The following is a 17,050-nucleotide window of genomic DNA, read 5'->3' as shown; positions in this document are numbered from 1 at the left end:
TCCTGGAAATCCTCCATTACAACATTCAATAGTTTTGATGGGATTATATCTCTGTGTTGCACTTTCCTTTCTATTAATCATGAGGAGGCCATGCTTAACCTATAAACTCAGCTTTCTAGGAAAAAAATCCAGTCTCTGATTCATTTATCATTACTATCAGAAGCTACTTTACTCCTCTGCATACAGCAAAAACTCTTGAAATATTTCAAAGAACACATGGTGAGGACATCAGCCATCTTTGGGGAAGAATCATAATCATAGTATGAAAAACATAAGCAGAATATGTTTGGGGTTTTGTTTTTGTTTTTGGAGAGAGAGAATTGTGCTACATTACCCATACACTAGCTGACTATATTCTTTAATTTTTAAATTCTTTTAATTTTTTTTATTCTGAACTTAATGACCAATAGAAAAGAGCATTTTTATGTGTAAACTAGAAGAGAAAAAGAAGCCTGTATGTGAAATCACAAATTACTATTGCGTAGAGCTTGCTTTTTGTAAAAAAAAAAAAAGTATGAGTGCAAGCTCTCTTCTTATCTCTGTTTTATTTTGTACTTCCTTCATTTCTCTTCTGAGAATTTTTTTTAAAGTTTCAGTGACTCTTTTTCTTCTTTTTTCCCATTCAGGAAGAAGAGAGTTAATTATTAATTTTCTGCTCAGATCCATCATCTGTCTGTCAGGATTTGGGTAGCATCCTTTATCATCAGTCTTCTAGAGTTGTAGTTGGTCATTACATTCATCAGGATTCTTAGCTTACTGCATAGCCTAAATGCCTTCTTCCAACTTTATAAAGATAAGCTTCTGAGACCAGAAAATATGAAGTATAAGCAAACTAAGGAGAAGTCTTGTACAATTTTTGTGCCTCCTATTTACGTGACTTTCTCTGTCTCCTTATAAGCAACTTTATCTCCTACTTTACTTAGAATCAAAACCACTGAGTGGTGGGAAATGAACTCCCTTATTTCCTTTGCTTTCTGCCTCACCATAAATTCCTAGCAGTCATTCAGTCAGTCAACAAGCATTTATTAAGCATTTACAATATAGCACAGTGTATAGAGTGGAGGGCCCAGAGTCAGGAAAATTCCGTTTCCTGAGTTCAAATCTGGCCCTAGACACTTACTAGCTCTGTGACCCTGGGCAAGTCACTTAACTGCCTCAGTTTTTTCATCTGCAAAATGAGCTAGAGAAAAAAGGCAAGTCATCCCTGTATCTTTTCCATGAGAACCCCAGAAGGTGTCAGATATGACCGAAAAATGACTAAACAACAACAAAATACAATTTTCCACACATTGTATTAAGTACTTGGGGTACAAATAGTCCTTGGCCTCAAAAAGCACACATTCTAACAGAGAAGACATACAAATAACTAGATTCATAAATGATATATTAAGAGTAAAACAGTATGCCAGAAACGAAACTAGATATAGATCAACATCTCACACCGTATACTAAAATAAGGTACAAATGGGTACATGACTTACACATGAAGGGTGATACCAAAAGCAAAAAAAGAGAGCATGGAATATTTTATCTGTCAGATTTATGGACAGGGGAAGAATTTAAGACCAAAGAAGATATATTGGTTATATAAAATTAAAAAGCTTTTTCACAAATAAAACCAATGTAACCAAAATTATTAGGAAAGCAGAAAAGTGGGAAAGAATTTTTGAAACAAGTATCTCTGATAAAGGCCTAATTTCTCAAATATATAGATAACTGAGTTAAACTTATAAAAATACAAGTCATTCCCCAACTGACAAATGGTTGAAGGATATGAACAGACAGTTTTCAGACAAAGAAATCAAAGCTATCTATGGTCATGAAAAAATGTTCTAAATCACTACTGATCAGAGAAATGCAAATTAAAACATCTCTGAGATATCACCTCAAACCTATCAGGATGGCAAATATAACAAAAAAGGAAATTATTGGATGTTGGAAGAGATATGGGAGAACTGGGACGCTAATCCACTATTGGTGGAGTTGTGATGGGATGCAACCATTCTGGGGAGCAATTTGGAATTATGACCAAAGGGCTATAAAATTATTCATTCCCTTTACTCAAGCAATACTAGGTTTATATCCCAAAGATATCCTCCTCCGCAAAAAAGAGAAAAAGACCTATTTGTACAAAAATATTCATAGCAGCTTGTTTTGTGGTTGCTAAGAATTGGAAATCCTGTTTCTCATTTCTTAGAGCACACTAATATTTCTTCCAATCATATATCACACCTTGTTCAGCCATTCCCCAAGTGATGGGCATCCCCTTTGATTTCCATTTCTTAGCTTTTTTATACATAGTTATTTGGAAATTATCTCCTCCACTTGACTGTAAGCTCCTTGAAATCAAAGATTGTTTTTTTTTTTTGTCTTTCTTTATATCCCCAGTGCTTAGCACAGTATCTGATGCAAAGTAGGTGCTTAATGAATGTATATTGTTCCTCATAACCATTATTAACATTTGTGTTTAATACATAACTGTAATATTAGACTTCTAAAATATACATTGTATCAGTTTTTGAGCTAGGTAGTAATATGCCCATTATCTTCAAGATAAGTTTTAAATTCCATATCCTGGCCTTCAGGGCTGTTCTTGCATGTGACCTGAGCTTCAGTGTAAATGCTGGTACTTAGAATGAGATGATATTCATTTTTTTCCCTCCCTACTATCTCCCCCAACCTGTTGGGAAGGAAGGAAGGCAGGCAGGCAGGCAGGCAGGAAGGCAGGCAGGCAGGCAGGAAGGAAGGAAGGAAGGAAGGAAGGAAGGAAGGAAGGAAGGAAGGAAGGAAGGAAGGAAGGAAGGAAGGAAGGAAGGAAGGAAGGAATTCCTGTATCAAAGTAAAACAAATTCTCACATTGGTCACATCCAAAAATGAATTTCTTATCTGCATATTATTCCATCATCTCTTTATCATGAGGTGGGCACTATTCTTCTTTATTAATCCTTTAGAATTATCTGAGTTCTTAAGTCTTTAAAAAATTTTATGATATTGATGTTATACTACAACTTGTTCTTTTGGTTCTTCTCAATTCACTATGCATCAGTTCATACAAATCTTTCTATGTTTCTTTGAAATTGTATCTTCATTTCTTACACCATAATTATATTATTACAGCATTATTATACCCATATACTACAATTTGTTTAACCATCCACCAATTTGGGTTTTTTAAGTATTTTATTATTTTCCAGTTACATGTAAGGATAATTTTCAACATTTGTTTTCATAGGATTTTTAGTTCCAAATTTTTCTCCCACCCTTCCTTCCCTCCCTCCTCCCCATGACAGAAAGCAATCTGATATTGTTTATATATGTACAATCACATTAGACATAGAATCCATCAATTTGTAGACAACCTCTTTGTTTACAGATTGTTGCTACTACAAAAATAGCTTTTATAAATATTTTTGTACATATGGGACCTTTCCTCTTTGTTGGATCTCTTTGGGGTATAGGTCTAGCTGGGTCAAAGCACATGAACCATTTAGTAACTTTTTGTGCATAATTCCAAATTGCTTTCCAGAATGGTTAGATCAAGTCATATCTTTACCAACAGTGAGCCAATGTGCCTGTTCCAATTCTTCCATCTCCAACATGTCATTTTCCATTTTTTTTGTTAGCTTTATCAATATGATGGCATATGAAGTATATGGTGTTAACTTTAGTTGGATATTCTATACAAGGTCTAAGATCCCTTCCAGGTCTGTTGTTACACAATGGAAATACATTTTAAGAAACTTTTTGGTTTCTCTAGAAATATTAATACAATTTCTCCAGACTAAAATCTTTTCTAGACTTTTTCCTTGGGAGATAAAAAAGCTAGGACCTTTCTTAGAAATGGAGTAAAGGTGAAAACCAAATAAGTCTTTTCTAGATGGGTGATCATCTTCCTACCTACCTAAAGTCATTGGTGCCATCACTCACCTGGATATAGTATCTCTTTTGAAATTCAAAGTTAGGATTTAGATTGAACTAACCAATGAATCAATGAAACATTTGTTAAACACTTACTGTGTGCAAAGTACTATGTTATGGGCTAGGGATATAAATAAAAGAGTAAGACAATCCTGCTCTGAAGGAGTACCCATTCTTTTTGTGTGTGTGTGGGCAATGAGGGTTAAGTGACTTGCCCAGGGTCACACAGCTAGTAAGTGTCAAGTGTCTGAGGCCGGATTTGAACTTAAGTCCTCCTGAATCCAGGGCTGGGACTTCATCCACTGTGCTACCTGGCTGCCCCCCCTCCTTTTTAAAAATTTTAATTAATTATTTCAATTTTTTTTTGCAGGGCAATGAGGGTTAAGTGCCTCGCCTAGGGTCACATAGCTAGTGTCAAGTGCCTAAGGCTGAATTTGAACTCAGGTCCTCCTGAATTCAGGGCAGGTGCTTTATCCACTGTACCACCTAGTTGCCCCACTCCCATTCTTTTGAAGGAGAAAAAAAAATGGATGTTTTCAGCTGTATGTTAAATGGAAAAGGTCACATGACCTTAAAGTATGCTAAATACTAGGAATATAAATACCAAAGTAATGGTTTCTGCATTTAAATATACAGAAATAGCACACATAAGAATGTCGATCTTCAGGGTAGATGACAAGGTCCATCATGAGGAAGTCATTGTAGTTGGTCACTCCTTTTTCATCTAAGTATTTAGTCATGAACCTGAGCCCATTTCACTGGTTTGCAAGTAGTCTACATATATAGATATAGATATTATAGATATAGATTATATACCATGTATATAAATTAACATTTTTAAGTAAATTGATTTTTTAAATGAATTAGTATGTAAAACAAGCAGAAAGAGCTTACTGTTAACAGGAACTTGGGTAAATAATTTTGCAATATGAATGAAAATCATCTTAATTTACTAGTTTTGTATGTTTGGATTTCCACAGAAAAATCTGGAAGACAAACCTGATTTAGTGTAAGGCAAATATTCAGAATCCATTCTTTTTCTTGAGGAAACTCCAAGCCAGGATTTCCCTTGGTTCCTATTATGAAAAGTATTCATTAATAGAGTGTGCACTTGTGTCAGACAGGAAAAGGACTCCCTCAGGCAGAAATTTTCCAATGACCGTCCCATGTTGATATTGCAGGAAAGGCTATCCCGAGTGAATTCTGTATGTGAATATTGAACAGTGTTCTCCACATTAGTATCAGAAGCAAAAAACTAACTAAATAGATTTTTTTAAAAAAACACTTCCTCCTTCTGGGTTTTCTTGTATATGAATGTGAAGGTAGCACTTGGAAATTCATCTCTTTTCAACCATTATTCTCATTTTACTTTTACAACCTCACTCAGGAGGTTCTTAAAATGTTATCATTTCCCGAGTTGCATACTTTTTTTCCTTTTTTAAAAAAAATACTACAATCATCCAGGAGTAATTCAGATACACTGAGAGGGGTGGGACACGTGAAAGGGATGAAACCTCAAAGACTACTTTCTTGTGAAGTTGTGAGAGCTCATCCATAGCTATTTCTTGCCTTGAAGGCCTATAGTATAAAACATGATCAGGCCTGCCAAAAGGATTTTAAATGATGTTGTCTGGTTTGACAGTTTTATCAGCTTTGGAGTAACTCTGGCTCTGAATTCAGAGGTTCAAATCCTTTTGAAAACTATTACTTATGTGACTTTGAGGAAGTAACTAACCCTCCTTAGGCTTTAATTTCCATATCTATTAATTGAGGTGGTTGGACTTGATGACCTCTCAAGCTCTCAGTCATTGAACCAGTCAGTGATCCATTTCTTTGATATTACTGGACAATTTGGGATGCTACCAAGGACTCAGATTCAAGAATAATGAGGGTGGTGGAAGGAGGAAGTTTCTAGGTGACAAAAGTTTAGAAGAAACTATAAGGTGGGGCTAGCCTTATAAAGTCAGGCATAAAAACAAGCACAGTAGTTTGTAACTCCTACTCAAGTACACTGCATTGAGATAACTCTTCATCTACCTTTACTCCATATTATTCACCCAATACCAAACTCTTGTAGCCCAAATCCTGGACCATGGTTCTTGGTAATCTCCTCTAAGATCTTTCAGTTCCTTGCTTTGACCCCAATTCTGAATCATACACAGCATCTGGTCCTTCCAATTCTATGAATGGTCTCACTGATTAAGCTGGCACTATTCCCACCACACTGATCCACTTTGACCCTGAAATTTTTCATCCTCCTGATCCCCAATCCAAGGAGATTTTAAAAGCACAAAGGATCCCTAGTGCTTTGTACAGTTTCTGACGGATAGTAGGGACTTGTTGAATGAATGAATGAGTCTGTGTTGTAGCCCCTAGAACAAGTCACAGGACTTGGATTCAAAAGGGCTATGCTTTGCTATTTATTATCTACGTGATGTTAGGCAAGACAATTAAGCTTTTTGGGCCCTCATTTCCTCTAAGGTCATTTCTAGCTCTAAATCTACAATCCATTAAAAACCCCAATATTCAGTCTTACTCAAGGTTTGGACTAAACTAAATGGTACAAATAAGTGTCCTATAAAAGCAAGATTTCAAGATAACAAAAATGACATTATTTTTGAAATTTCAGCAACTTTAAACATTATTAAAACTTAGCTAATTTAATGGAAATCTACTTATAATATATTATAAATGTCCTTCTTCTTTGAACAGAGTTTAATGGGTATAATTTAACCATTACATGATGATGTTTTCATGCTAAGCATCATTTGTCAGACTATGAGATAACAATCATGTTTTCTTTGACTATTGAAGGTTCTTTGGTTTATAAGCAGTGATCTCGCTGTCCGCATCATCTCCTCCTTGGCTATCATTTTACAGTGCTTTACCTTCTAGCAGACTGATCTTCCTGTCACTTCTAATTGTCAATCCCTAGAATGTAAATGAGAAAATTTAATTTTATATGCATTCCTAAGCTCCTCATTTGTTCAAAAGAAGCTCAGCCTTTCTCCTGAAAAGTGAAGTACAGGGGCATTGTGGCAGGATACTGTTCAGAAACCTTTCTCTACTTGGTTCTGGGGTTCATGGCTGTGTTTTAAATGTCTTTTAAAAGGGGACATTATGTTATTTTCTTTTACTGTTTTCAAAAACTGCATAATGGCTTGAAACAAATGACCAATCTTTATAATCATGCAACAAACAGTTATTAAATACCAACCATGCGTGTCAGGCACATGCTGAGATGACCAAAATGAAATACCTCCTGCCCTCAAGTTTGCATTGTCTGGGAAGAGACAATATATACAGAAATAAGAATATACAAAATAAATAAAGGTGGACTATTAGAAATTAAGGAGATCAGGAAAGACTTCATGTATAAGAAAAGCATTTGAGCTAAGCCTTGAAGGAAGAAAAGGTTTCTGAGAGGTGAAAATGAAAAAAAGAAGGAATTCCAGATATTGGCCCATTCAAAGACCTGGAGAGAGAAAATGGAATGTGAAGGGTAAGTCATGTTAAGCTAGAAGTTGTAAACTTCTAGTTGTACTTCCATAGAGGCAGAGGGAAAATGTTGTTTAAAGGCTTTTTAAATAATAATTAAAAAAAAAAAGAAAAAGAAAGGGAGGAAGGAATTGAAAGAGAGAGGGTTAGGAAGGAAGGCAGAAAAACTGGAAAGAGGGAAAGAAGTATGGGATGTAAAGGAATGAGAGAAGTGAGGAGAGGGAAGAGGGGAAGGGAGGAAAATGAGGGAGTGAAGGATGGGGAGGACAAATAGAAGGGAAGGAATAAAGGAAGGGAGAAATGAGTAAGGAAGACAGAATGAAATTGAATTCAAGACAATTATGAATACTTAAAAAAAATAAATGGAGGGGCAGCTAGGTGGCACAGTGGATAAAGCACAGGCCCTGGATTCAGGAGGACCTGAGTTCAAATCCGGCCTCAGACACTTGACACTTACTAGCTGTGTGACCCTGGGCAAGTCACTTAACCCCAATTGCCTCACCAAAAAAAAAAATGGAGATAGTTATAGGACCTGTGATTACATTAATATAGGGAATTCCCAGATGAGGAAGCTCTCTCTACTAATGCAGATATCTTCTTTGCAACTTGTAGTCTTAAAGGAGAGGTTCTTAACTTTGGCTCTTTGAAACTGATTTTTAAAATATTTTGGTAACTATATTTCAATATTGAATTTCAACTTTGTGATCTTATGTAATTTATTTATTCTTCTGAGAAATGGTCCAAAAATATCATCAAATTGCCAAAGGGGCCCATGGCACAAAAAAGTTAAGAATGCCTGTCTTGGAGAGTTTCTTTCTTTTTTGTTCAGCATTTGTTTTTCTAAGATTTCTAGTTCCAAATTTTTCTCCCTCGAGAGCTTCTTAAAGTATTGACAGAAGAAATTATTTTCCTAGGCTCATAAAGCCACTATGTGTCAGTGGTACAACTTGAACCCAGGTCTTTTTGGCTTTGAGGGAAGTTCTCTATCTAGTATGTCATCATCATATAAAAGAAAATTCAGAATTAATCCTATAATGAGAAACATACTTCAATGTTCATGTATAGAGTTCACATGGAGCCCCAACATGGGATGGTCATTGGAAAATTTCTGCCTAAGGGAGTCCTTTCTTTCCTAACATTTGTGTGTATATAATCCACTAATGGAAACAGCTGATTCAAAAGTCCTATTTTCCAAGGCTGGGGAGGAGGGGAGAGTTGCAAAGGTTTGGGGAAGTGGTGTGTGTGGGGGGAGGGGGGCATTACAGCTTCAGAACATAATATAGCAAGACTTTCTATTATTTGGGTTTGCACTTGGACTTATAAAGTGCCTCCTCCCACCCCATTGAATTCACAAAAGGCTTTCCCTACTGCACTGACATATTTGTCCATCAGCTGTAACCACTTATTCAATTGTATAACAAGCACAGGAGCCTTGCTTGGGAGGAAAATCATAGAATCATAGCATATCAGGGCCGAAAAGAACTTTAGAGATAATTGACTGCAGTTTCCTCTTGGCTAAACCCAGCAGCATGAGATCCACAGATTTTGTCAAGTTTTTAGTCATATGAAGTTTATTATTTGAGGAAAGCAATAGAAAGACAAAATAAATTAGAATATCTTTCTATAAATTATACATAGGATTATATAGGATTTGTATTCAAAACCATTTTGTGGCCATTTAAAAGGCTAAGAAATCTGTCTTAATCTAGCACAAAACAGATAAGTTCACCTTAGATTTTTTTTTTTTTTTGGTGAGGCAGTTGGGGTTAAGTGACTTGCCCAGGGTCACACAGGTAGTAAGTGTCAAGGGTCTGAGGCCAGATTTGAACTCAGGTCCTCCTGACTCCAGGGCTGGTGCTCTACCCACTGCACCATCTAGCTGCCCCGTCACCTTAGATTTTTTAAAAGACATGCATATGAAATAAAAACAAGTGCAGATAATTAAAGACAAACATAACAGTAGAATGTTGTCTATTGATCCTGAGAATGACAACAATAAAATCTTTTTTCAAAACTATGTTGGGGGAAATAAGGGATAGGGCAACTGTTTTGATGGAAGGAACCTGAAAATGGATGATAGAGTCCCTGTATACACCCAAATATTTTATAGTATCACTTTTTGTGACAGAAAAGAATTGAAAACAAAGTAGATGCCGATTGATTGAAGAATGGCTAAACAAGTCGTGGCATATAAATGCAATGGAATGTTGCTATGCTATAGGACAAGATTAATATGTTTAATGCAGAGAAATGTGCAATGATCATTATGAACAGATGATGCAGAAGTAAGTAAGTACAACCAATAAGAAAGAAGTAATTAGGACCAATATAGACAATGACTTCAGCAATGAACAACCATATAAAAAAAATCAAAAGTGAATGCTGCACAATTACAAAGAATAGACATAAATTGAAAGAGGGGATATGAGAGACAACCTTACCTCAACCATTTTAAGAGGTAGGAGGTCCATTTTCAGACTTTTTTCTAGGTATTAATCAGTTTTGCTGACTTTTTCTCTGCTTCTTTTTCTTTCTTTTTGCTTTTTTAAAATATCATTTACTTCAGGAGATGGCTCTCCGGGAGGATTTTAGGGAGGGATATTTTGGTAATGGAAAAATAAAAATCATCCACAAACATTAACTTAAAAAACAAGAAAATGGATGTCAGAGAGAAGACAGAACTATCAGGTTTTTTACTCGCTCTGGAATAGTTTGCTCTAGGCTTGGCTAATTGAATTAATTCAGTGTAACTAGGTGATGGTTTACCATCTGTTCCCATATCTTTGGTTTTATCTGCCTCCTTATAAGTTGTCTTCTATCCTTTATAGACAGATTGCTCTCCTGGTAGAGAAAACAGAAGTAAAATAACCTCATATGATGAATTATCCATCGTCCTGTAATTGCCTCCACAAGTTCTTTCTGATCACTCTCACTCTATATTATGTTGTCTGTTTTAGCATTCACTATCTTGAAACCTACTGGTATACTTTATCTCATACTGCCTGTTATTACTGCCAACCAACCAAAGGCATACCTAGTAGTCAGGCTGCTTCAGTGACTGTTGTTGATGAAAGCAGGCTCATTTATTGGAAGCAGAGTTCAAACACTGTTGGGTTTTTTCTAATATGAATTGTAGTATTCTTTCCACTACATGACATTATGTGGCACTATAACACTAAGGCAGCTAGGTGATACAGTGGATAGCATGCCAGTCCTGGAATTAGGAAGACCTGAATTCAAATCTAGCTTCTGACAATCAGTAACTATATGACCCTGAGCAAGTCACCTAACCTTTATTTGCTTTAGTTACCTTAATGGCAAAATGGGAATAATAGCAACACCTACCTCTAAGAGTTCTTGTCAGGATCAAAGAAGATAATATTTACAAAGAACAGCACAATTCGTTGCACATAGTAGGTATTATATAAATACGAATTCCCTTTTCCGTCCCCAGTATGTTCCCCTTATTAGGCCAAATACATGAAAATTTTTATTTTCAGAATCATAAATTAAGATCATATTTATAATCTAACTAGAATTTCATTTCCTGGTTTAAATAAGATTCTCTGCTTTGCTTTCTTTTAAAATATTGACTCATCCCATGTAACAAATATAAGATATGTATACTTCATCCATTTATGCAATTCAAGCCATAGAGTCCAAGTCTGGTTGTAAAGGAAGGCTCTAATACATGTTAATGATCAGAATAAGTATGAGATTGGGAGACGTCCTCCTGGAGAGGGAGGGTAGGGTGCAAGGTAAAAGAAATCAAAAGACCAGATCAAGTTGAGTACCAGGGTTTCCTTTGAAATCCTAAAATCAAAGGGGTTGACACAGAAGTAGGAAATTTATTGTAAGAGTATCACTTCATCAAGAGTAGTAGTAGAGTAATAGATTAGTAGACAAATGCTCAGGGTTTCTTGGATCTGACTCTCTTTACCTGTTCCCACAAAATTTTAGCCTTATTTAAATTATATTTTTAATTTGAAATCTATTTGTATTCCATATTACCATCTGCTGAGATGGTACACTAAGATGGGTGGCCTCCTGATTAAATTGCACGGGTAATACTGGCCAAAATGCATTTTCCATTGCAATTGTTATCGACTGTAAGTGTTAAAATAAGTAGATTCAGTGCACTCAAACTAATGCTTACTGTTGAAATAAAAAGGTAAAAAAAAAAAAAAGCTTAAAGAGATGAAACTGCAAGCCATATAATTACAAAGACCAGACTGTCCCAGAGAATAGTTGGTAAAAATGTGCCTCCCTTCATTGAAGACGTTGGAAACTGTTGTGGAATATACTCTCAGATATGATAGATGTGTTGGTTATTTTGTTGAATTACTTTTTTTCTTCTCTTTTTAAAAAAATCTTTGTTACAGGCTATGGCTTCCTGGATAGGAGAAATGTCAGGAATATTTTTTATAGTGAATATACTGTAAAAACAAAAGTCAAACAGAAGTTAACATTTAAAAAACAAAATAAAATGAATAACAAAATTTATTTTTGAAAACTAGCTTTATTCTCAATTCATTTTTTCAGAAGCAGGGAAGTGTCTCAAATTATTTTATAAACAATGTTAGATAATAAGTATAATGGATTAAATATATTTTGGAACTATTTCTTTCTTTCTTTCTTTCTTTCTTTCTTTCTTTCTTTCTTTCTTTCTTTCTTTCTTTCTTTCTTTCTTTCTTTCTTTGAGGCAATTGGGGTTAAGTGATTTGCCCAGGGTCACACAGCTAGTAAGTGTTAAGTGTCTGAGGCCAGATTTGAACTCAGGTTCTCCTGAATCCAGGGCTGGTGCTCTATCCACTGAGCCATCTAGCTGCCCAGAACTATTTATTTCAATAAATCAATTTCATTGTAAAAATATCATAACAACTATTCAGTTACTTTCTTTAAGTCTCCATCATAATTCTTTGTCCATTGTCATTCACTTTTCCTAATATATTCATAGTGTGCCCTCTGTTTTTCTTTTTTGTTACTTTGAATTGTTTCATATATACATATAAATATTTGCATTTCTAATGCATGTTCAGCTTAATGGCATTATAGTATCTTCTTACATTACTATACTTCAATTTACTTAAATAACCAATCCCAAATTGTTGGACATTTACGTTGCTTTCTAATTTTGTGATTATGAATAATACTACTATAAAATCTTTTAAGATAGAGCATATATCATTTGTTTTTACAATACTCTCAATATATATCACCAGCAGTAGAATTAGAGGCTCAAATGTTGTTATTATTTTTGAGACTATTATTGCATACTTCTTGATTGCCTTGCAAAAATATGTTACTTGCTTGCAATTCCACCAGCAATGAATGAGTATTTGTGGTTTTTACAACTCAATGATATTGAGTTTTCATTGCTTTAAATTATTTTTTCCAGTTTGTTGGGTATGAAATGATACTTCAAATTATTTTAACTGAAGCAGGACAGTATTTGACATTTTCCACAAATGGGGAACTGGGCTACTTATAAGGTATACATGAATTTCCTGGATGAGTGCCTTAAATGATACATTTCCAGCTGTCTTGAAATGTTTAGGATGGATTCCATTATTGCATGGACTTTTTCTAGTTTCCATCATTATAGATGCCATTGCCAACACTGCTGTTACTGTTATTATCACTTCATTCCACATACCCTGTAATCTTTGCACTTGCTGTGTTATTTTTGATATAAGATTCGGATATAAGATGGATAGACATCATTCTTTCTTTTTATTGTTGTTGATATCATTTATTCATTGGCTATTGGCTATTGATGATCCTTTTGCCAGTTTCATCTTCAGCTTGCCTGGTATTGTCTTCTTAAACTAAAGATTTCTTTTTAACTTTTCACACTTATATTCACATATTTATAAATGCCCAAACATGCACATATGTGATAAAGCACTTAACCAGAAGGGAGATTATAAACATGTTTGAACTAATGCAAAGAAGAGAGAGACTGAGACAGACAGAGACAGACAGACAGACATATGCAAACAGAATCAGACAGCATGAGAGAGACAGAGACAGAGACAGAGAGAGCTATAAGGGAGCTAATTCATAGATGGGGAGTAAAAAGAGAGCTGGTTGGAAACATTACCAAATTTTAAGATGAAATTGGCCAAATTAGAAGAGGAAAATGGGGAAGCTGGTATTGTATATAATAATTACAAGACAAGTGAAAAAAAATGTTTCAGCATTCCAGAAATGGAAATATTTTGATGAAAGGTAATGCCTGTTGAGGTGAGTGTTGTGATCTGTGTGTTTGCATGGCAAGACATAGGAATGAAGTGTAATTAGTAGAGAGAGATATAATGATAATTCACCTTACTAAAGTGCTTCAAGGTTTATGAAACAATTACCTCCTAACTTCTTTTTTGAAATAATCAGTGCAAGTATTAGTACAGCATTGTAGAAGAATTTCTTCTAAGGTTCATTGAAGTGAAGTGACCTTCTAAGTGAAGTGACTTTCTAGATATCATATAGGTATCAAGTGACAACACAGGAATTGAACTCAGATCTCCTGACTCCAAGTTCATTGCTTCCCCCCCACATACACACACCACCACATTACATTGATTGGCCAACTATATAAAGATATGTTCTCAAATTAGTACAATATCTTATAATCATACAACCATTTAAAATGTAAACATCATCCAATCAAGTGAGCAGTGATCATTTTTGGAATATGTATGTTATTTCCAACAGGAAAAATGGATCACGTTAATGTTTATGCTATTATTATTGTTTATTATTATATTATTATAATTGGTTATACTATTCTGTGTGTGGGGTTGAATACAGCACTCAAACAGTGTTATTCATTTTCCATGGAAGATAACAAATAAGGGCAATGAAGCACCATTTTTATCTATAATATACCCATGGACATCCCTGTTTACCACTGAAAAGTACAAATCTCATTGGTAGGAATAGATTTCAGGACGTCATTGGGATTGAAATATATAATATATGATGTACATATATACTTGTTTGTATGTGTGTAACATACATTTAGGTATATTCTTATTTCAATGCTTCAAGCATTCATGATTCCAACACTGTGTGTACTCCCTCCATCAATGCAGATTACAGCTTCTTTCTGCATTTTTCCATTAGTCTTCAGGAGGTCCTGTGACTGTAAAATTAATCATCCTGCAGCCAATCTACTGATGAGCATTTATGAATTTAGTTAGTCTGGTCCTCAGATAACAGATCCAGAGCTCATATGCATATTTTTCCAGTTTGGTAGGACCTCTTAAAGCTTGTGCTTCATAGACGTAGACTTTAGGCACCTACGGATATCTCCATCCAACAATGAGCAATCAACATGGAATTTTAGTGGAAGGTTGGTATATATATATATATAAAACATAAATACATATATACATGTATATATTCATGTAAAATACATACAAATGCATACATACAGGGTTGAAGCAAATATCCACAATGGATAACAATGAACACATTTGTTAATCATACTTTTATGTATATTTTATTTCACAAAGATAATTATTGCCTTAAACAACATCTTTCTCCTTGATTGGAGCTATTGTCATAGGAAAATATCTCAAGGGTTTGTCTTCCTGATACAAAAAAAAGAAAAGAAAAGAAAATTTAAAAATAAAGGTAAGTACAATTATTTAATTTGCTGTGGGATATTTAGTCTCAAATAATTTCAGAGATAGATAACTAGATAGATAGACAGATGATAGAAATCTTAAAATAACCTTATTAAGGTAGCAATGTATATACTACAATGAAAAACACAATGATTTAAATATCATTGGCTCAAGCACATGGCTTCTACTATATTTTGTGAAAATACAGGAAGTGAAATTAAGTAATTAAATAAATGGAAATACATCTAGCTTTTTCTCAAATGTTTCTATGTCAACCTACTTTGTGATATACAGTAATAGTCTTTGACACATGGGAAATCTATGTGTGTTCCAAAATGCTATTTGGTGATTTGCAACCTTTCATTGCTCAGCTTCCCATGACTGTACCACCTAAATATCCCTATTTGCTTTTATCAAAATCTTCTGTCTGTATTGAGTTAACCCCTAGCCACTAACCACTTTAAACTGCAGTGCATCTATTTGGTAGTAAGCAGTTAGCTGAGAAGATCCTTCTTCCCAATCATCACAACTCCAGCATGAAATGAAGACACACAACAAGAGAGAGAGAGAGTGGGAGAAGAAGAGAAAGGGGGTGGGAGGAACTCATTCTACCAATAAAAAAAAATCTGGCTTCTTATGTGTTCAGGGAAGACTATTAATATTTCTTCCTAACTCCTCCTGCTCTGCTAGTCTCCCCTTTCTCTCCCCATCCTCACACCTCCCCATGCAGGGAAAGGTCTTGAATCAGCAGATTCTGAGCTCAGGAGCAGTAAAGAGCTATTGAGGGACAGACTCTGATAGCATTACAGCCATACATGGAACCATTTTCTGTGGCGAATCGCTGAGTTCTACCTGGTTATCTCTTGCCTTGCACATCACTTCCAAATGACATGCTCTCAGTCTGGGCAAAAATGAGAGTTTTTTTAAGAACTGGGATTTCAATAATATGTGACGAAAGGATGAGATTACTTTCTGAGGTACGAGAAGGAAGGAGGGAGAGTGAGGGAGAGAGAGGCAAGAAGGAAAGCAAATTGTCCATCTCATATGGAGCTTGACTTCACAGCCAATGTTTCTCTGGTTCTCCTGCAGCCAGTCTTTACTATGACTGCACGGGGTGAAAAGGAGTGTTATTTAATCACCTCTCTTTATTTATTGTTTATCTCACTTGTACTTCTCACCAGGGTAAATTGAAGCCAATAGAAACTCCAGATATGCCTTGATAGTTTCTGGAGATTCTTATAATGCCCAGATCACATAGCTAAAGCAAAGTGGAGGCTTGTACTTTTATCCAACAAATTTTTGGGGGTAGAGTAGACAAATGATAGAATCCTTTAGGCAAAACAATGAAGTCTACATATATTGGCCAATAAGATTTAGGGCAACTATTGATTGTTTAATGTGAAACCATATAAATTTGCTAATGATTATCTTACTTCTGCAAAAGGAGGGAATAATAGGATTGCAGTACTCTAATGCCCAATTACCTCTTCTCTATCAGATTTTATCTTCAGTACCACTACCACTCCCAAAAAAGGGAAAATATAAATAAATTCTGGACTTCTGCATTTAATCTAGCCTGTAGCATATTGTCTGTTATTCATAAAAATCATCATGATAATAAAAATAATATTTGGTAAATGAATAATCAATGAAGGATCAAATAAGACAGCTGCTGAGCACTCAATCAGTTTGTAACACTGTGACATTTTACCAAATTGTAAAAAAGATAAAATTTCTCAAAATTTACAATTCATTCCATACACTGGTAGCAAATGTGTATACATACATACAAAGACATATAGAAAGAAAGCTCCATTAGAAATCCAGTAAGATGTTTGTCTTTGCTTCAAAGGATTCTGTGTGCAAGTGAACCCTTTAGAAAATTATTTTTCTTCACTTGCTTGTTCCTTCCTTCCTTCCTTCCTTAGTTAAGGTTAGGACTAGTGGGTTATTTATTATAGGGTTAGGGTTCATTTATTATAGGGTTACTTTTTTAGTATTAC

Source organism: Dromiciops gliroides, chromosome 3, assembly GCF_019393635.1.
Source record: "Dromiciops gliroides isolate mDroGli1 chromosome 3, mDroGli1.pri, whole genome shotgun sequence".
Lineage (NCBI taxonomy): Eukaryota > Metazoa > Chordata > Mammalia > Microbiotheria > Microbiotheriidae > Dromiciops > Dromiciops gliroides.
This window is presented reverse-complemented; position numbering follows the sequence as displayed.